The 22,383-nt window shown below is 45.3% G+C and overlaps 1 protein-coding gene across 1 annotated transcript in view; it reads right to left on the reverse strand.

Annotated features, from left to right (window-relative positions):
- The window catches only part of BRINP2 (BMP/retinoic acid inducible neural specific 2), a 104,495-nt gene extending 86,915 nt beyond the window's left edge, over positions 1 to 17,580 (reverse strand). Inside the window, exon 1 of the mRNA XM_045811429.2 lies at positions 16,834 to 17,580. The gene's annotated coding sequence lies outside the window, so the exon portion shown is untranslated. The remainder of the gene's footprint in view (positions 1 to 16,833) is intronic.
- Between the last annotated feature and the right edge of the window lie 4,803 nt (positions 17,581 to 22,383).

Genomic DNA, 22,383 nt, shown 5'->3' on the forward strand with positions numbered 1-22,383 from the left:
ATAGCAACAAAGATAGTTATTCATCAAGCAATTTTTATGGGCCTGTCCCTGTACTAAGTTCATTATTTCACTATTTCACTTATTTTCTATAATAATCCTTTTGGACAGATATTATCTCCATTATATTGGTAAGAAAACAAAGGCTCAGAAAATTGAAATCGTTGGTCCCATATAACACAGCAAGAAAGAGGTTGGGCTGGAATTCCTGCTCAAGGTTCTCCCTTTCCAAAGCCATGATTTATTTTATCCTTTTAATGATGGAACTTTCCCTAACATATACAAAAGTGGAAAGAACCCTGTTATGAACCCCTCTGTACACCCCACTCAGTTCAACCGACACTGATAAATCCATGGCCAAACTTCCCAGAGTTTATGATCTTCACCACTTGATATATGATCAAATAAGGGGAGTAGAAATTTTACTCCTATGAGCAAAAGAGTGGGGTTCTCCACATGGGAGTGCTTTGGGAAGCCTTCATGAGGTCTGCTTTGGTTAAACTCCTCTCCTCTTTTTCCTCCTCCTCCTCACAGCTGATTATCCAGGCTTCATGGGAAGTGCCCAGGCATGGAACGTTCAGTCTCTGCTCTGGTCCTGATCCTGGGCTCAGCAGAAACTTGATCCAAAGGAAAATCACATGAGAAGAACTCATTCTGGTAAGTGTAGTGCTCAGTTTGGGAAGGAGACTTTCCCGCTGAGCTCATTACTGCCAAGGGGTTTCAGGGTCCACAGACACAAGTTCAGAAAGACCTTGGCAGTAGGCAACGGCAGACCAGCTCGCTCTCTGAGCTTCTGGGGCTGGTGCCTGATGGCAGGTCATCAGCCCGGATGCACGAAAGCATTTTCTGCTAGGGGTTGGGCATGAAATACTGTACCAGGAAACGGTTGACTTAGGAGAGTCACAGAATTCGGGAGGTAAGAGGAGGTGCTGGGAAGGCTTATTTCCAAGGATCCTGATGTGATTATAGGCAGGTCCTTCCAAGGTTCCGTTACTGAGGAATCAGTTCTCTGTTGTCCCTCCTGCCTTCCTTCCTCTCACAATCCGCATGTGGTTGAGAGGAAGAATCGGGGATGTAGGTAAGACAAATCTGACCTGGGTTCAGACTCTACTTCTCCCACTTGTGTGACCTCAGGCTAACAACAAACCTGCCTAAATTTCAGCTTCCGGATCTTAAAGGGGGCAACTGTATAGTTTACCTCTGTAGAGTGTCTAAGAGGATCCTTGGCACATGTTAGTTCTTTGGAAATTGGGGTTGGGCACGTGACACTCTCCAGCTTTCATTAATGAAGTCGACACAAAGTTCCTCAGTGGGACATGTCCATAACTAGTATTATTCAAATTTTTACAAAGAAGGAAATTAAAGTCATCCAAACGCCCAGCTGGATTGTAAGTCCCAGTGACCCACATCCCACTTCCACTTTGGAAGAGATCCAGGATCTGGGAACCACGATGTATCTTCCTCAGTTCCCTCTCACTCCCCAGGACCATAACTTTGACCTCCAGTTATCTCCTCATTAACACCTTTTGAAGGAGCTGCTGACAAGAAAGGTCTACTCCTGCCACCGTGTCATCCTCAGGCCCTGATGGTACAAGAGGTTGAAGACACCTTCCCTGTGTCAAGCACTGTAAGTGCTATGTATATAAATACACATGTATAGACATAGACATAGACATAGACATAGACATAGACATAGACATAGACATAGACATAGACATAGACACCAAGGCATTCCTTACAACAGGGCAGGTGTCATGAGTCTGCCTTCTCTTTTCAAATTAAGATTAGGAAACAGAAGGACAAAGCGGTGAAGTAACTGGCCAAAAGCCGAAATTAGAACCATGTCACCCAGCCCGGCTGGCCCCTGCAGGGACTCCTCCGGTGCTCAGGAACATGAAGGGGTTGCGACTAGGCTCGAGTGCCAAGGCCAGGCTATTGCATTGCATATCAAGGTGTCAGCAGGATGGCCAGATCGTCAGCCCCCTCTCTGTCTTTGGTAGGCACAGGATTCTGCACCTAATTGCTCTCCATGAATCATCCTTGTCAGGTTGTTTTGCTAAGCATATTTTGTGTTTAAGTACAGCAAAATCTTTCAGAGGTTCAGGCGGTCATTATAATAAATTCTCTGATGAATAAGGGGCAATGATCCCAGGCCCTCTTGCAGGAAGAGACTCCTGAGGCACTGAGGTAGCTGGAGCTGTCATTCCTCCCTGGCAGAAATTTCCAGAACCTCGCTACTGCAGGAGAGGCTGTCTGATAGAGCAGATAACAGGACAGGCTCTTGAGGCAGACTGCTGGGTTCCGATCACGCTCTGTGACTTCCCAACTCTGTGATCTTGAGCAAATATTAGCCTCTCAGTTTCCTCCTCAGTGAAATGGGGATAAAGTGTCTGACTCATAGGGTTATTCTGAGAAGTAAATGAGCTAATACATATTAAAAAGTTAGAACAGTCCCTGGTAAGTACTGAATGCTGAACAAAGGATGGCTATTATCACAAACACTTCTCTAGACTATAACCACTTCCCCTGGCCAGGGGGGAAGTTCATTCTCTCCTCTGGAAATGTGGTTAATAGTAGAGCTGGGTGGCAGGATCGCCCTTGTCCAGTAGACGTTGCTCACGCCTTCATGACAATGCTTTCCATACGGAATTCATCCAAACTGAATAGGTGTTTAGCCATAGAATCAAAGAATTAAAATTTCCAGGCCAAGACATATTGGAAATATTTGGCTAAATAAAGTGACAGTATGTTTCTTTATTGCAGAACTTTTCAGAACCTCTAACCTGCTAAGTGCATTGTCAACTTCCAACTGTGTGTGAGCGGGTGGGTGGGAAGAAAAGTACCGCGTCCCCAGCTCTTCCAAGCATAGACCTTGTTTTCTTCATGACAGCCATTAACTACTTCAGGGACACTAATGTTCTACCAAACTGAGTTGGGTAACGTTTAATTCAGCTTGCCTTCAAATGGTGTTTCTCAAAGTGTGGTCTTTATGTCATCTACTTATAGAAATGCAGTTTTCTGAATTTTATGCAAGACCTATAGAATCAGACTCTCCAAAGGAGGAGCTGAAAATTCTGCATTTTAACAAGCTCCCCAGGTGCACATTAAATTTTGAGAAGCACTGCATTAAAGAAAACCCTTCCCTGATTTTGGAATTCTATACATTTGAAATCCTGAATACTAAGTTTTTCGTAATAGGAAGGATGCTTGTTAACTTCCCAGAAAGACCATATTTTATTTAATGAAAAGTGGATGCTGTGGGGGTAGATGGTGAGGTTTGTTTAATTGCATAAATATTAAAAGTTTTCCCTGTGCTAGACAGAAGACTTGGATCCTGGCTACAAAGGGCTTAGAGTCTATAACTGAGGAGAACCAGGGACATGGCTCAGTAGTCAAGTTCACATGGGAAATAGGGTGCTCCTTCTGGGAATCAAAGGAGGGAGTAGAAGAACTAATTTCTCTTCTAAATGGCTCAGCCACAAATGAACCACCAAGATATTGTTTTGGTTTTGATATCCAGAAAGAAACGTAGTAGAGAACAGGACAAAGAAGTCAGATAAAGCAACGGATGAGAGTAGAAAGTAGGGAGGGGAAACCTAATAGCTAGATGAATTATGGGAAGAGAAAAAAAAGCCCAACCCTGCTGACTCTGTTCAGTTTAAGGTGAGAAATAACAGGATTAGAATGTCAAATTGCTGAGTGTTGCAGACCTGAACCATAAACCTTCTCTAAGCTGTTCAGCTTTTTCCCTCTGCAGTCACTAATTAAATATTGCCTTGAAAGAAATAATATAAAATAAAATAAAATAAAATAAATTTTAAAAGCCAAAGGCTTTTTTTGAGACAACTAGAAAGCATGTCATTAGCCTGTCATGGGGCTGGGTACCTGGCTGACCTTAGCTAGGAGCTGAAAGTGGAGGGATGTATGGGAGGGACATCAAGATAATAGAGAGCTTGCCTCCATCTTAAACTTTTCATAATCACTTTTTATTTCATGTGCAACCTCTGTAGTATCTTATTTTCACATGTAATCTCTTTGCCCTAACTCGTAGTTCATGGAAAATAGGTGGGATTCCCCCTTCCATGGATAAACCAGAGGATGTTAAAGGGTGCTATAAATAGAAACTGAAGTCCTGAAGGCATCAGTGTGTCCAATAGGACAAATGACCAGGCGAAGCTCACCAAGTCACGATGGCTGAGCCATTCAGTGTCCTTTGTCTTTATAAACAGTTTGCTTTCTTGCACATAAAGCTTGCTATGCAGGTAGGTTCCGAAGTCTGTTCTTGCTCATTTCATGCAAACACGGTGTATGTGTTCCAAGCTTGGTGGTTGGTATCTTTATGATAAAATATCTGACTCCAGCACCTGAGGCCACAAGGAGTCCATTTGTCATTTCAGTCTCCTGTGTGGAATGGGGCTGCCACCAAATAAGGATTTAACCGACTAAAGCCCTAACAGAGATATCACTGGCCCTGTGTTCTTCTGTTGTTTGCCTGAGCAAAATCTATCATTGCTCTATATGCATATGGCATGTGTCAACTGTTTTAAAATTAGCCAATTTTCCTTAGCATAAAAATGGATTTTTGTCATATCACATGAACCATATATCACAGAAACAAACCAGTTTTTGTTGTGGCCTTTTTTTTTTTTCTTTTCAAAATGCATTAAGTCTTTTTAAGTCACTGCCAAATCCATTTTGCTCACTGCACTTGTGACATACATTTAAAGAAACCAAGCAGAGTAAACAAAACAAAACAAAAAATCAAAAAATCTCATACAGTGCTGTCACCTGGGAAGAAATCTAGTTCATTACCAAACCAACCACACCTAGGAGGCTGGATCGCTTCACCTGTTTCTAAAGAATAAATACAGCGTTTGTGTGCTGCCCTGCACTGAACATTTGGGATAGGGCAAAAATGATAAAAATACAAATAAGATGATTAAGAAAAAGCTGTCATTTACTGAGCACTCTGTGTGCACCAGACATTGTGGGAAGTGCTAATTCTCCATTATTTCGTTTCAGACTCAAAACAATCCTGGGACATGAGTTTTGCTATATCCATTTTATAGATGTGGAAACTGAGGTTTGTGCGGTTAAGCAATTTGGCACAGTTGCACAGCGAGTACCGAGCAGAGCCCGCCAAACTCATCAGCCCAAGTGAATCATCCTTGAGCCTGTTCTCTTGACGACTAGAGCATCTCGTGTGTGAGTGGAAGCCCGCCAGACATAATACTGAGCTATCAGGGGGCATCTCTGGCACTCCTGCATTCCGGGCTTCTCCTCTTCATGAAGGGTATCAGGGCGATATCGTGGACGCTGCTCTGCAGTCCCCACTTCGCTGTGGAAGAGGAGGCAGGAGAGACGGCGTCTCCTGCGTGGCCCACCACCAGCACAAAGCGCTGCTTTGAAGGATTGGGAATGCCAGCAGGCCTCCTTCGGGAACTTCTGCTGGGCACCTGCAGACTGCCCCCCACAGTGCTAGGACCGGGGCAGAACAGCGTGTGTACTGAACAGGCAACTGTCTGTATGCTTCCTTCTGAGGGGCCTACAGTTCCCTTCCTCAAAAGGGAAAACATAAGTCTCCTACTTGGGTTAACATATGTGAATTTGTCTATCTAAGTGCTCAAGTGTTAATTGAGAGGGCAGCACATTAAATCATTATTAGTCATTAATACTTCAGTACAAATTAGTTGATCAGGTTACTGAGAGGTGTGAAGGGCCCTGAGGGAAAGATATTATTTTGATGGAGGTGGTGGGGTGGGGCGTTGCGGGGAGGGCTGACCGGTTGCTGCAGGGCTGAGGCGGCGCTGGCATTCAAAGGGAGAAGGGTGGGGCAGGGAAAGAGGGGGACCACCGTGCTGCTGCTACCACCTGCCCCCCCACACGACCCCCCCGCCCCCCGCCCTTGCCCCTTTGGAGTTTGCGGGACTGTACTTCCAGGCAAGGGTCTTGGGAGAAAGGAACTAGCCACTGTCAGCAAGCTGCCGGCAAGTACCCCGCTTGCGCCTCCGTGGCCAGCGGACCTGTAATGCAGCCTTTTGCCTCTAGGGGTCTCCAGTGCCCCGAGGCTTCGGGAGGATGTTGACCTTGCTCGGTTATCCCGCAGGGCTCAAATCCCAAAGGACAAAGATTGCGGAAGGGGAAAGAGGCGCGTGCCAGGAGCCCCCAGGACCCCATCCCCCACCGGAACGCTGCTCACCCACCTCCCCTGCTTCTGCTTGATGGCTTATTTATAGCACATGCTCAATGGCTGAACACCAGTGAGGGGGAGGCAGAAATTAACTGCCCCCGCATTCCTTACTGAGTGCCTAAGCGTTCCCCTACCTCAAGGGTATTCCAAGGACTTCCTTCCACAGCCCCACCCCACTCTCTTCCGGTAAGCCCCAGCTCGAGGCCACCAGACCACAGCTGAGCAGGAATCCCCCAACCCCCTCAGCCCAGCGGCCTGGTGCTCCGCGCGCTGCAGGAGGCCTGGAAGGGAAGTACAGAGCAGGGTCCTCCTCCTTCTCACCAAGGCACCCCCTGCCCCTGGGGCTGGACCCCGATGGCCAGACCCTCCCTGGGGTTGGAGATGAGGAAGCAAAGGGATTGTGAGGGAGAACAACAGCCTGTGTCCAGGGACACCTCAGTGCACTGTGAAAGCAGTCATCGAAGGCCAGAGGGTCCAGAGAGAGTTTTTCTGTTAAAATCTCACGACTGAGGAGTATTAGAAAAAGTAAAAACAAAAAAACAAACAAAAAAACCCTTTGAGAGAGAAAGGCAATATTACTCTTGATCATGCTTGAAGAGGCTGCAGGGGGTTGGTGGCAATACTCTGGCTTTCTGGTCTATCCCATGACTTGGGTTTGAAGCCCAGCTCCACTATTCACTGCCTGTGAGATCCTGGATCATTGACTTAACCTATTTGTACTTCATTTTTCTCATCTTCAAAATGAGAATAATAATATCTACTTTGTAGGGATTTTTAAAATTGACTAAGATCCGACAGCCAGTAATACAGTGTCTGGTACTGTGCCTGAGACACAGCAGGCATTTTATTCACACGCACTGAATGTCATGCATCTGCAATCAAGAACAAGAATGCACAATAGTCATTTGTCCCAGGCTTACTGGAATTCACAGGTGTGTTGGGGCTGGTGAGAGTCTCAAATTTTAAAATCAATTTCAATATGTCACCCATTATTTTAAATGAATCGCAAGTCTTGCTTTTTAAAGGAATTCTGTAGTGTGGTGGTTTTCAGTGTGCTTTGAACAGACTTGAGATTCCAAGGAGGTGCCTTAGGGACCACTTGAGGATGAGAAAAGAGAAGTGACAGGTGGGGGAGCTCCAGGTCCCCTGCTCCAAACAGGGAGGTCTGCTTTTATCTGTTTCGTATACTGGGGTTCTAGGTAAGGGCTTATTTGATTAGAGTCTCCTACTCCTTATTTATTTATTTATTTATTTATTTATTTATTTATTTATTTATTTATACATTTTGTTTATTTGAGACAGGGAGTGGGAGAGCACGAGCTGGGGAAGGGGCAGAGGGAGAGGGAGAAACAGACTCCCCGCTGAGCAGGGAGCCCAACGCAGGGCTCCATCCTGGAACTCCAGGATCATGACCTGAGCTGATGGCAGACGCTTAACTGACTGAACCACCCAGGCGCCCCTCCTTCCTACCCCTTTTTTAAAGGTTAAAAACCACTGCTAATATATCCTTGCGTAAATCAGGGAAAAATTTCCTCCAGCCTAAGGACACTCAACTCATTTTACTTGTTTTAAAAGCCTGCTCTTTTGAAAATGGAGCATACGTATATCCAGAAACAGAAGTACTTGAAATATTCGGCCCAGAAATACGAAGTGCCCACTATACGTAAGGCATTGTGCTTGGAACTTGGCAGTATTTTTGAACGTGCGCTAACTCTCTTGGCCTGCCCCACAAATCCCCTGAGGGCTTAACAGTGCTTCCATCCCACTCCTGACTGATGGAACCCAGACCTTGGAGCAGCTACCCTTACCTTGACCACAAAGTTACCCTTGCTCCTGGACATGATCTAAGACAGTGACAACTTTGCAAAGCCCCATGTGGAAGAGCATGGGCTCTGGGATCTGACAGACCTGGGTTCAAGTCTGAGCCCCGTCACTTCCAGGTGGTGTGACCTTGGATTAGCTGTTTCATCTCTCTGAACTTTAATGTCCTCATCTACAAACAGAAGACAACAGCCCTTCTCAGAAGGTTGTGAGTTGATTAAATGAGACAGTGCCTGGAAAGCACTTAGCACGGTGCCTGGCATATGGTACGATTGCCAGGAAGTTCCTGACTCACTGGCATCTAACGGCTTGTGCTGAAGCTACTAGCTGACTCTCACTGACCGCAGCTAAATGCCGTCATGGCTTTCCACGAAGGTCAGCGTCTGATGAGCTTGACTACTCCGGGACACACACACAGCGGCTGCCATTTTTTGAATTGTGCGGCAGGAACTTTGTTGACATTTTTGAATCATTACCTTGAATCATCATAATATTTGTGCAAGATAAGCGGTTATTTTTGTCATTCTACTGAATGGGGACACAGAAGCTCAGAGAGGTTATGTAGTGTACCTGAGCTGACACAGGTAGTAAGTGACCCAGATTAGATTGAAGCCCAAGTTTGTCTGACCCAGAAACCAGGGGCCTTTTCTCCCCACCTTACTGATCTTAGAGCGTTCCTGTATAGAAGCCAAAGGGCGTGGAGTGGGGGACGAGAGCCCTGGGTCTCAATGGCAACCCCTCTGTGCTTTGTCTTCTTAATTTCAGTCTATAAACAGGAATGAAACTTACTTGTAAAGGTTGTAATAAAAATTAAATGAGACAATATATGTGAAAATAAGCCTCGTACAATGTTTATCATAAAGTAGGCTTTGGATATATTTTAAATAGGCATGAACTTGTCCCATCCATTTTTTTAGCTTTATTATGAGAAATATTCATAAAGAATATATATGTGTGTGTGTATGTGGTGTGTTGTCTGTGAATATATATATGTATGTGTTTATGTATATATATGTGTTTAATACATAAAGATATACATACATATGAAAAACTATAGCAGAAACTACCACCCAGGTCAGGAAAGAGAGTAACCCCCAGCCTAGAGGCCCCTCCCTGATCAAATTCCCTTTTCTCCGTCCAGTCCAAGTCACTTTTCGCCTTGTTAAAAAATAATTTTCTTTTCCCCTTTTGCTCATGCCTCTGGGCTGTCTCCAGCCTTTTTGCTCTGCCTGCGCCTGTCACTTCACTAAGGTTCTGAGTGACACGTCATTCACAGGAAAGAAGTGAAATAAAGTGGTTCAGCAGAGCAGGGATGCGTGCGCGTGCGTGCGTGTGTGCGTGTGTGTGTCCCTGCACCTTCTACCTTTCTGGAGAGCAGCAAACCAGAGGCTTTGTGAGAAATTGTCTTAAACCGAAAGAACAGAGGGACAAGTGGACTGATGACAGGGGTTTGGGGAATATTTGGACAATTTGTTACCCCCCAAGATGGCTCAGGACTGAGTGTCTACACCAGCAGGGGACATCACAGAAGCTACAGCCTTGGTTGTCACACAGCATACAATTTCTCTTCTCCCAGATTCTTCCCTACCCTGGGATTTCTACCTTCCTCAACTGACAACCAGGTCTCAATTTAAATGTTTCCTCCTTGAAGAGACCTTCCCTGACCACCACCTCACTCACTCACTCTCTTCTAATACTCTATTTTAATAATCTTCATTACCGGCACCTGAAACAATCTCACTTATTTGTTTACGTGTCTATTTTTTTTTCTGGATATCATAATAATAAGCAATATGGGTTCAGAATCTAAACTGGGTTAGAATACCAGCTACCCCATTTATTAACTGTGTGACCGTGGACAAATTGTTTAACCTCACTGGGCCTCCAAGTCATCATCTATAAAATGGGAATGTAGGATTTATTAAAATGGTAATTATAGGATCATTAGGTGAAGTCAGTGAGTTAATGTATGTCAAGCTTTCAGCAAAGCCTGACACAGAAGTACTATTAAACTGTTAGCTATCAGCAGCAATCTTAATAATAATCATTATCATGATTACCATCCTATCTTCCCTCTAGAATGTAAGCAACTTGATGGCAGAGTTTTTAATCTGTTGTTCACTGCTGAATCCCCAGTGCCTAAGAAGAGTACCTGGCACATATACCTAATAATATACTGAATAAATATTTCCCAGGAAATATGTCTTTGAAACCCAATCCCAGCCCCACTTTGAGCGCTGTAGATAGCCATATAAACAAATTGTTGCAGTGTGGTGGGTACGGTGCAAAAACAGTCTGACTGAGGTGTGTAGGAGTACAGAGGAGGCGGCAATTAATTCTTTCTCTGAGTCTCAGGAAAGTGTTCAAGGAGGAGATCATCTTTACAGAGTCTTGAAGGTCTGTAACCCTGGAGAAGCAGGACAGAGAAGGGGAAACAACGCCGCATACCTAAGGACCCTGGAGCGCAGAGGGAGCTGTCCATTATTTCAGGCAGCTGGAGTGCGAATGGGGATTTGGAGAGAGGCTTGAGGAGGCTGCCAGACTGCCTTAGGAGGGGTCTCCTGTTTGTCACGCTGAGACATTTGGGTTTTATTCTGACAGTATGGGGAATCATTGGAGAATTACTATAAGGGGAGAAGCATAATCAAGTGGACCATTTTGAAGCATCGCCCTAGCTGCAGGGAGGAGACTGGACTGTCCGGGCTTTAAGAGAGGAAACGGAGGCAGGAGCATTGGGAGACTCCAGGTGAGAAGGCTGAGCACCTGCTAAAAGAGTGGTGGAGGGAGGCTGGGGGGAAGGATGGTTTTGAGAAACCACGAGGAGGTAGATCTTGCCAGGCCTTGGGGATTGATTGGATGTGGGGGGCTGTGTGAGAAAGTGGAGCCCAGGACAACCCGGATTTGTTAATTATGCCCCTGGGGGTTTGGGTGAGACTTTCATCAAAACAGGGAATTTGGAGAGGGGAATCGTTTTGTGTGTGAAATTGGTAAGCAATGAGTTCAGCTTTGGACATTTTACTCAAAGCCAAGACCTGTGCTAGGAAAGGATGTTGACATTTGTTGAGCACCTATCATGTACCTGGAACTGTGTTTGGAACCTTAGATAGTTTAACTCGTCTAACATTCAGAACAACACTTTGACAGATGGGGTATTATTTCTTCTTACTTTCTAGATGAAGAAGCTGAGGCTCAGAGAGGTAATATGCTCTCCTTTACATAGTTAACAATAGAGAACAGTAAGTAGACCAGTTTGAGTAGACAAGACTGAATGAAGTGCATAAAAGAGAAGGATTAGAAAATAAGGTAATAAAGGTAATTTGGGGTCGAATCATGGAAAACTTTGAATGGAAATAATAACCACCCCATAGGGCTCTGGTGAAAATCAGGTGAGAGAAAGCTTGTAAAACATTTTGTAAACTCTGAGACGCTGAGCAATTATGAGGAGTTCGAGTTGTGGCCCAACCGCATTGCAATGAATAATAATAAGATAATAATATTGATTGGATTATAAAGTTCAAGTCTGTAATTATTAAACAAAATTCAATCATGATGCCTTCCCCCCATTCTTCTTACTGACAGGTCCACAAAACAACCTTTAACACAGAGCAGTGACTTCTTTCTCCTCAGCACACTAGCAACACGTCTGATTTGAAGGAAAACTCTCACAAGGAAAGATGATAGTGTGATAGTGATGAGAAGAAAGAAGGAGATTTGAAAACCAAACACACCTAGCTGGTCCCAACTGCTGTGTCCTCACACTTTGGAGTGAAACCCTAAAGATAATTTCCTTGGTTATTTCCACTGTCATGCAGAAACTCGAAAATGTTAGGATAAAATGACCAGGCCTCTCATCTGCAGATTGTTTGCATGTGAACCAAGAGCTGCCATGCTCTGAAAATGCTTTGGGTGGGCTGAGTCACCATTGATGAGGTGCCCCTCAAACATAAATCAAAGCAAGCTATGTGGGCTGCTTGACATCTCTCCCTCCATGTTCTTTCCCTTCACGTCTCTGGCTCCTCTTATCTCATGCCTCTGCCCTTTGTCTATATTACCTGTCACTACTCTCCAGCCCCTGGACCAGCACTCCCAAAAGAAACATAATATGAGCCACAAACATAATTTCAACTGTTCTGACAGCCACATGAAAAAGTAAAAAGAACGGAGTGAAACGAATCTTAATATATTTTACTTAACCCAAGATATCCAGAATATTATCATTTTAGCATGTAATCAATATTAAAAATTATTGATGACATGTTTTCCATTCTTTCTTTTCAGCCAAGTTTTCAAAATTCAGTGTGCATTTTATACTTAGAACCTGCATTTCAAGTGCTCAAGAGCCACATGTGGCCAGTGGCTACTGTGCTGGGAGGATAGCGCGAATTAGAGCGCAGTCTCATGAGGTATCGAATTGCAGACTCCCTTGCTCAACCCTGCATTCCGGACATCTTGGCATTCCACGTGGGTTCCAGGAAAAGGAATGATAGAACTGGGTGTTGAAGATTCCATGCTGTCATGATGTTAGTCAACTCTACCTCCATCTGCATAAGCAGGGTAAAGATTTGAAAAGAGATCAGCCTGCATCCTAACTGGCCAGATGACGCCCCTCCACCACAGCCCCCAGTCAGAAGCATGACTGAGTAGCCTCTCTTCACTCCCCCCAAAAAAAGCTTTAACCTACAAGCACTCACCACACGCCCATGGGCCTGGACTGGCAGTGGGTACTTGGGAACAGAAAAGAAACAGGCCACAGCCACGCTGTCCGGCTGCATGGTCATTTAACACAGAAAACAAAGAAGGCCTAAGGGAGAATTTTCAACAGAAAGGAAATATCCCTGAGGACCATCCCCAGAGTGAACTCTTGGGGCTGAGGAATCAAACGAATTGGATTCTGGGGATTTCCTCTTGATCTGAGAGCAATTATGGTGTGACTTTAGGCAAGTAATTTTACTCTCATGCCTGATAGCAACTGTCTCCATGGTGGAATGGGGCCACCCAAGCCAGCAGGGACACGCAGGGTGAACAGATGTCTCCAACCAAGTGAAGACCAATGAATAGCGTGGTTGTTCTCTCACAGAACCTATGGCTTGCTTTGACCTTTTCCCTAGGAGATGGGGCTCCCTACTGGAGCAAATGGTGTGGCCGGCCGGTCGCAGCCATCTCCTGGTGGTCTGCGCCCAGGGCCCCTCCTTGAAGCTGGCTGGGCTGGCAGCCTGCCTGTCCCCTCTCCTGCTCAGCTGAGCAGCCATGGTACCCCATGGTCCAGCTGCGGCCGGTACCGTGCCCCACCCTCCTGCTTTTTGTGGCCTCCTCTTTTGTGACAGCTACAGCATATGTTTTATTAAAAGGGAAAGAGGAGGGGAGGCAAGAGGTTGGGTACACGGGCATGCTCAAGAATCTTAAGAATAAAAATCTCCTGCTCAATGCTAAATGCCTAAGGGCTTTGGCATTTTGCCGGTTCCTACTAAACCCCAATAGGGACATTTGGGTTGGGAATCTGGAAATGGAGGAAAATCAAGCCTCTTAGGAGATTCTGATTCTAAAATATGAGATTTTCTCACATTCTCTTGAAACTTGCCTGGTTTTCCCCCACTATCTTCATCCAAAATTTTTGATACAATGTTGATAAGCTCCCTGACCTTGAGCACTATTTTTCTCATAATATATGGATTAGACTTGAGGGTGGGTGGGAGGCTAGGTGAGTTTCAATGCCTAATGAGATGTCCACAGCCAAGAGTAGCTTCCTTTAGGCCGACAGAGGCTTCAAATAATTAACCCAGGTGTACGGTATTTCCAGGATCCAAGTGGAGAAGTGACCCAGGGCAAACCCGAAGGAAACGTGCAAGCCTTGAAATTTCCAGCATTCTCAGCTATGCTGCCGTTGACATTGGCATCTCTGTCAGCTGGAATCCCTTCTCCATCTCTTCCTTTCCAAGCAAACCCACCCCATCCCCTATGGTGCAACTCAAATTCTCTCTCCTTGGAATACTGATAGTTCTCGTTATCTGAACAAATCAGTCGTGGATGAATTAGGTCAGCCTCGTGAATCTTTTGTATTGAACTGCTGTTGAGACTGTATATTGTCATTCCTCTTTTTCCCAGATGTCAGCCTCTTTTCCTAACTAGACTGTAAGATCTTTGAGGGCAAGGGCAAGATCTAAGACTTTTATCCCTCGTAGCCCTTAAGTCAGGGCCAGAGGAAAGGCCCGATGTCACTGCAACCTCCCATTCCTGTAAAGCACAGAACAATTCGATGAGATCTGTGTTACTAAGATGAAACCATTTCTTAGGAGAAGTTGGTGGAGTCTGGAGTTGGTCCAGGAATGCTGAACCCCAGACCCCCCTCCATGGAACCCTAAGTACAGCAGTTCATCTTTCCAAGGTTCTCGGCCCCCTCTTTTCCAAGAAGGAGGCTAAAACCATCCCCACTCCACTTTGTAGGGTAATCAAAGACAAATGAGACAATAAGCTGTGTGAGGATTAATTAGATGAGCTCCCTGAAATGCTCTCAGCCCCCTGGAAAAGGATGCCATTGTAAAATGTATACAAGGTCTTCTTATTTAAGGGAAAGAGTTGAATCGCCAAAATGCACTGCACAGTGCGGAAAACAAAACACGAACCAGGAAACCTCGACACTAAGCATCCCAGTCAGCAGAAAGTGCCCACGCAGCTGTCTCAAGTCCCTCCAGATTACCTCTTGTTTGTGAGCTGGGGAGGGATTCTGGAGCACTGTCTCAGAAGGGATCTTTCTTATGTGATGCTCCCCGGTGGCCAGCCTGTGCCTTGGGAAAGGTGATCAGAAGGAGTTGATGACGCAGGGATGTTCTCTGCCCTCTGGCCTTGCTCAGTAAACAACCTGTTAGTAGGCCAGAAGGCAACACCCAGAGGCTGATCTTCCCCCATCCTTGAGCCTGGCCCCGTGCTGGCAGAGCAGGGCCCTCCTCCCTCCCCAGTCCTTCCTTCCTCTCCTCCTTCCTGGTGCCCACACTGCAGTGCATATCCCTCCATTCTGGGAGACAAAGCTGGCCCCATTTTTTGGAGAGGAGGGAGAAGAAAGAGTCAAGGATCCTTCTGTCTTCTCCAGGGCTGCTGCCCAGCTGTGAAACCCTTTGGATCCAGCCACCCCCCCAGCAGGGAAGACCATAGTCTGACATTTGTTTCTTTTCCCTCAAACATTTCACAGTATCTGTGCTCTGCGCCTACTCAGATCACATCCCTCCTCAAAGAAGCAAAGCATGCATCCTTCCCCAGAATAAGCAGCAGCTATGATATTGATAAGATTTCAGGATCATTGTGGCAGCCTTGCTCGGTCATGTCCCCAGGGCTGCAAAGCAACTTATGGTGAGTGAGAGGGAACTCCGGAGGGTCCTGCTTTAAACAAATAACACACACACAACTGTGTGAAACCAAGAGGGAAAACACACAAACTCCAGCATCACTTTGCTGTTGCCTGATGTCATCAGACTGCCCCCCAGGGGATTCTGTAAAATACTTTAGCTGCTTGGTGAATACTGGCATTATATGTATTCTAGAGAACACGGTCAGAAAGAGTGTCCCTTCCACAAGCACATGTCTGGAGAAGGACAGAGGCAGAAATACTTGACTTATAATAAACCTTTTATCCTCCTGATTGGTCGGCGCTGACATATCATTATTCCTGCTGAATAAGGCCCAGATTATCCAGCCATAAGCATCGCTTGTTATAATTGCCACCCTTTTAAGAAAACATTTGTTCCTGCTCAGGGCACCCGGCTCCCAGGGCTAGGAAGAGCACACACACAGTTCTTTACAGAGGGGTCTGTTCAATCATGTTACAGTGCATTAGCTTGATTATTAGTTAATATTTGGCTTAGGTCTATATACCCTGGATAAATATATACCATGCCGAGGGACTGCTGGGTGAGGAGAAAACTCCTCTGGGCTGGAACAACAGCTCCCAAGTTCACGCTCCTACTAGGAAGGAACACTCCAGGGGCCTAGGCAGAGAGCTGCACATGCGTGGTTCTTTGGTCAGCAGCCTGCTTTCTGCATACAGCTGTGAGCACAGGCACACACACAAACACACACACATACCACAGGCAGCATCGGGCTGTGTAACCAGATGATCACAGACCCAGGGAGAGGGATCGCTATAGAATCTCAGCATGCCCCTCCTTCCAGCACGACACCCTTCTCCCTGGTGTCGCCAGCGTGCCACCAGGCTCAACTCGATCAATGGGGCTCTGCCACCACCCTAGGGAGCCTATTTGCAACCTACAGGGTTCACTCTTCAGAAATTTTTTTCCTGGCTGCATGTGCCTGGGAGAAAGAAGACAGGCCTCTACAGACACGCCACGGAGCTCTATGAGCATGTGAATATAGCTCTATGGACATGTGAATACGAATGTATCATGTATCACACCCTCGGCTCTCCGGGGGCCCTTCCCAAATATAGTGAACAGACTACAGTTCAGTCCAGCAGCCTCCGAGCAGGCAAAAGTCCTCGTCATCTTCTGCAATTACCCAGCCCAATTGGATTTTCTGAGGCTAATGGGAGTTGCACTAACTTTGAGGACTTAAACCAGGCAAAAGCAATATAGGTCAGGCAGAGTGCCCAAGCCAGGCGACACCAGCAGGCGATAACAGGGCGATCTCCTAAGCTGCGAAGTCCACTGCTCAGCTCCACGAGACAGAAACTAAGAGGTGGGATCGTTCCCTCTGCCTGCCACTGCCAGACACCTGGGCAACAGGGTTGCAGGAGCGCGAAATGATCCCCTTCCCAAGGGACACACCAAAGGACAACAAAAAGGGAAGAGAGAAATCGCACCCAAACCCTTCACTGTTACCTTGAATCCTTGCAAGAGCCCTCCTTGCAGTATCAGCTGCTCCCCAAACCTTCACGGACTGGGAGGAGACTCCTGAAACATTCCAGGTTTTCGTGCAACATCTCCAGTGGCAGCTTTCCAAAGTTTTTACTTCATGATTTCTTGTGGCTCCTTCTCATTTGGGGAAACGCGAATGCCTCTCCCTCAGCGTGTGAGAGAGAGCGGATGTCTCTTTTCAAATTCTCTTGCTCCCCGCTTTGCTGCTGCCGCCGCCGTCGCCGTTAGACCACTTGCCTGCTGCCTTCCTGCTGAGCAGCGAGGGTCCCCGTCACCCAAAGCATGCTTGAAGTGGGGCTTCGGCGCCAGGCCAGGGCGCACGCGGGTGGGAGAGGGAAGGAAAGTGCAAAACCCAGATGGGGGAGTCCCCTGTCCCTCCACGGAAAAGACACCCAAGATCTTGCTTTCCTTCCAACTCTAAAGAGACTCACCCGCCCTCTCTCTCTCTTTCTCCCGAAATCACTGCCTTGCACTTGAGCGAAGACAGTTCCTCCGGCTTCACTGCTCTCCCGGCTGCCTGCAGACCTGCCCCCGAGCTCGCACCGTACCGCAGGTGCACGTCCCCGGGCAAGTGTTAACGGGAACCTCCGAGCTCAGCGGAGGCGCTGCCGGTGCAGCGGCGAGCAGCTTCCGAGGCAGGCGGGTTCCATCCACCCGGCGCGTCCCTGCTCCGACTCCGCGCTCCGTACCTAACCAGTGTCACCTGCAGACTCAGACACCAGATGAGTGTCTTAAGATAACAATGCTGCCCTGCCAGCCTCTCTCTTTCTTTCTTATGCACGTAGGTTGGCAGCCAATGGGACACAGCGCCACACTCCCCACAGGTGCCCATTGGCTGGGCTGCTTGGCAGGGGGCGGGCTCGGAGTCTCACCGGCTGTCTCCTTTGGTTAGCTGGCAGGCTGGGGTACCAGCTCTGTTAACCCTCCAGGCTTTGCAGCAGGGACTTTTTGGTGTGGATTACGAAGCCTTGGTTAAATTCGAGGCTGGGGAGTTGGAGGGTGTAAGAAGCTGACGAACAGGAAGAAGCTGGGAGCTAATTACATTTTCTCCTAATCTTCCTGAGTTACAATAATCATTTGTCCCAGACCATTTTGTTTGCTTGCTTAACTAGAACTCCCAGAGACAGGGACCCATTTGAGCCATTTTCCTTCTAAATTGAGGTTTTATTCGGTTGTTTTGTGCATTTTAGCCTCTTGGTCTTGAATTGCTTAATTAGAAATGAGCCCCCAAGTGAGAAATACTTCTCTCACAGTGGGCGAGCGCGCGCGTGTGCTCGCACACACACGCGCCCGCGCGCGCGCGCACACACACGCACACACACCCCAGAGATACAAGAGAGAGAGGAAAAAGATAGCAGGAACTCAGTAAGAAGAGGAGAGAGAGACTCTGAACAGCTAAATCAAGAAACGTTCTGTCCCCAAAACCAGGACTGTGAAGACAAAGGCATAGAGGAGAACTTCGGGTTTCTGGGGAGAGATTAAAGGGAAAAAAATGCCCTGCTTCCAAAAAAGGGAATTGTTTTGCCTGTGTTGCTCTCCTTCTGTGTGTCTCTTTTTGCTTCAGTGTGTGTCGGGAGGAGGGACTGTTGATCTCCATTTGGTTTTTAAAGGAAGACTAGAGAAATCAGAACAGGACCAGCCTTGTTTCTGTGAAGCAGGTGCTGTTACTGAGCCTGTGAATTGAGAGGAGGGGTGGGGGAGGAAAGAATAAGGAAAAAGAGTTCTTAACTTTGGATCAAAGAGTGTGAAATATATTTTTAATGTCCTAATGAGGATGCACAACTGAATTACATCCAGCTAACTAACATATTACACTAAATTTGGACAAGAGCACAGGAGAGTAATAGTTCAAGAAAAATCCAATCAACAGAAGAGCTAGGGGCTGGAGCTGGCAAAGGAATTTGGGAGTTCAAAGTTGTGTGGTGGAGAAAATATGGAAAGAGGAAATACATAGAAAGGGAGAGAAGTGTTTTGATTTAGCTTTCTTGAATGGAGAGCAAAATCAAAGATTATTTTGTAAAAAACGAGAAAAAAATAAAAGAAAACAGAGGTTTAATGAATCTCAAGTAGTATATATCAGGATTAGCTAAAAAGCATTAAGGAGCCAGATGTTCTGAATGAATGGGGAAAAATTAGAACTACTTCTCACATACACACCCTTAGCCCCACCCATCCGTCACTTTCACCTCTTCTGTATCTTATTATACAGGTTTGACCTTCCTTCTGCATACTGTGGGTATGGAGTTCTAAGCCATGTTAAAAAAATTAATGAGGTATCATATACATTAAAAATCCCACAGGTGTACAGTTTGATGAATGTTTGCCTGTCTATGCATCCATGTAACCACTACTCACATCATTTCCAGCACCCCGGAAGCTCACCTGCTCTTCTCAGTCAAAATCCCCCACTCTCCGAAATAGCTGCTATTTTGACTTCCATCATCAAAGATTAACGTTACCTGTTCTTGAAGTTCATAAATAGAATCTGAGCATATATGCACTTTTGTGTCTGCTTTCTCCTGCTTATCATTAGGTCTGTGAGTTTCATCCATGTTGCTGCATGTTTTTATTGCTGTGCAGTATTCCAGTTCATGACTATAAACCATTTATCTATTTCCTATTGATGCAGTCTTGGATTCTTTTTTTTTTTTTTTGTCTATTCAAAGTAAACCTGCTATGAATGTTCTTGTATATTTCTTTTGGTGAACACATGCAATCATTTATCCTTGGTATACACCAAGGAGTATAAATTGCTTAATTTACTCCTGGCTACTACAAGGAGGACAATCTCATGAAGGAGATTCTGAAGCCCACTCTCTACCAGAAATAACTGAATAAAGGGATAATGTCCAAGGCTATCACTACTGAACACCAACTTGATGCCTAAAATGTGTCGGATCTTTTCCATACATAGTTTCATTTTCTTCTCAGAACTGCTCTAAAAAGTATGTATAATTGTTTCTAATTGCAAATTAAGAATCTCAAATGCAAGACATGGTGATCAGAAGTGGCCCTTGGCCTTGTAAGGTGGCGCGTGTGTATGTGTGTGTAAGTGCTCCGTGAAGGGGCGATGAGACAAGGATGTGAGAGAAGGACCCACTGTGTAGATGAGGCTGGAGATTGGTCTGTGGAGATGAGACGACCTGGAGAACACAGAGCAGTGCCTCCCAGGTGGGCAGAACGGCATGGGAGAACTGGAAATGGGAAATGGGCTTTAATTTGATTGGAATGTGTATCAGGTTAGAGATAACAGAATGTGCTATTTGATAGCATCTCAGTGAAAGTAAGTACTTGCACCTATTTGTGGCCTCTGAGGTGGGCAGAGATCACGGACTCCATTTCACTGATGGAGATACTGAAGATAAGAATGGTCCAATCTCCGGGCGTCTGGGTGGCTCAGTCGGTTAAAGGTCTGAACTTGATTTCGCCCCAGGTCATGATCTCAAGATCTTGAAATTGAGCCCTGTGTGGGGCTCTGAGCTGGGAATGGAGCCTGCTTAAGATTCTCTCTCTCCCTTTCTTCCAACCACCCCTTCCTGCACATATGCACTCTCTCTCTCTCTCTCATTTTCTCTCTCAAAAAAAAAAAAAAAAAAGAAATAAAAAAAAAAAGAATGGTCCAATCTCACTTTCAAATAAGCAAATTAAGGAGTTGAGACTTACATCCAAACATGTTTGCAACTATATCATGTTGCCTATACACAAAGGTAATGATTGAGATGCATATAAATTTCTCCAAGTTCCATTTAAATGTAAAACATCACAGAGTACAGATGTTCTACCTTCTGTGAACTTCAACCTTTCCCCCATCTCTAGGCATTTAAATCCCTAAGAGGAGGCCATGTGACATCGCATCTATGTTTACAGGAATCCAGTGCCCTGGCACTATAGGACCTCTTCTTATTTGTACAGTTCTTTTGTCTGATCTTCCCATAGAGAAAGAGGTCTATAAAGGTTTGAGAAACCCAGCTTCCAACTATTTCCAAATTAATATACATTTTTCAATGACTATTTAATCTATGCATTTTTCCTTTTAAATGTGAATAAGAATGCATGTAAAAATGACCATGGATAGGCAAAAAATACTAGATCCTGACTGATTAGAAAATCAGCCCCATGTGATTCACTTAGGTTTTCTAAAATGACTCAACACTTCAGAAAATTAAAGATTTCAAAGGAATTGCAGATTATATGCTACTCAAAAGTGGGAGTATTTCTCTTGTCCATGCCTAGCCTAATGCTCAGCAGATGGTAGGTACCCAAGTGTTTACTGAATGAATGACTGTGATTCATAAATTCTGATGATAATCCATGAGTGCACCTAAATGTAACATAACTGTAGTGGAGAGAGCATTAGGCAAAGAAGTCTTATCTGCAGTCTTAACTGCACCCCTTCTTAGCAGATTGATCTTGGGTAAGTCACCTCACTACTTCACTGGCCTTAACTTCATCATCTGTTAAATGAGAGAGTGCACACTGATGATCTGGTGGTCACGTGCTGTTTCTCTCACTCTACAACCACTTGTGTTTTCCTGGCACCCACGCTAATCTTTCCATGGTAAACTTCGCAAAACTAAGTTTAATACTGCTTTTTAGGCTAGGGAGAGTAGGAAAAAAAGTTTCCTGGGGTCTTTCTCTCCTTCAGAACCTCATAGGGGAGTCATGAAAATAAGGATGAGTTTTAGGAAGGTCCTCAGCTAATACATTTCTTTTGCAGTGGTTTGCAGTGCTGCGTGGTGATCGACATCTGGTACACCAGATTCAAAAGAGAACTCCTAATAAACCGTTTTTTGTTCCCTTTTTCATAGTAAACAGGTCTTTCACCTCTTAAATATGGCTTATTTTCTCTACTCCTATCCATCAACGAGAGTACCTTTGTGAAATATATGGCAAATGTGTTTTTTTTTCTTTTAAAGGACATACATTCACATGTGCCAATAAATTAACAGGAGGCACCATGAGAATGAAATTGTTTCTCAAATGAGGGGTCCTCTTTGTAAAGTGTGGCACATTAAATTCCTGGAGAGTAGGCACTACCTGGAGGAGACTTACAACACCTAGTATTTAAATCAGCATTGAATAAATGATGTTGGAAGGGCAAACTTTTAAAGTAAGTTATTGGTTATCGTGGGAGAGAAAGTTCAATAAAACATCAGATTCCAGCACACACGAACCACTTTTCTACCATGGTTTATTGCGTATTGTCATCCTTTTGTTAAGGCAACACTGCCCAGCGCTAGTGGAAACAAAACTTAACAGGAGTTATTGTTGCTATCTACCCTGTTCTACTTCTGATGGGGCTGGGACTGACTTGGCCCATGCCCAAGGATACTCTTTTATTCCTTTCCAATTTGGTAGGGGTGCTTAGACAATTCAGGCTTTTTTGTTTTCCCCACATTTTCTTCCAGCTCTGTTATATTTACTGGATTCTCTAGAATTAAAGGCTCAACATTTCTTCTAGCTAGTTTTACTTTTTCTATCAAATATAGCATTCCCCACATCATCTTTATATTG

Source organism: Ursus americanus, chromosome 2 (assembly GCF_024610735.1).
Source record: "Ursus americanus isolate L20-20 chromosome 2, mUrsAme1.1.p, whole genome shotgun sequence".
NCBI classification, from domain to species: Eukaryota; Metazoa; Chordata; class Mammalia; order Carnivora; family Ursidae; genus Ursus; species Ursus americanus.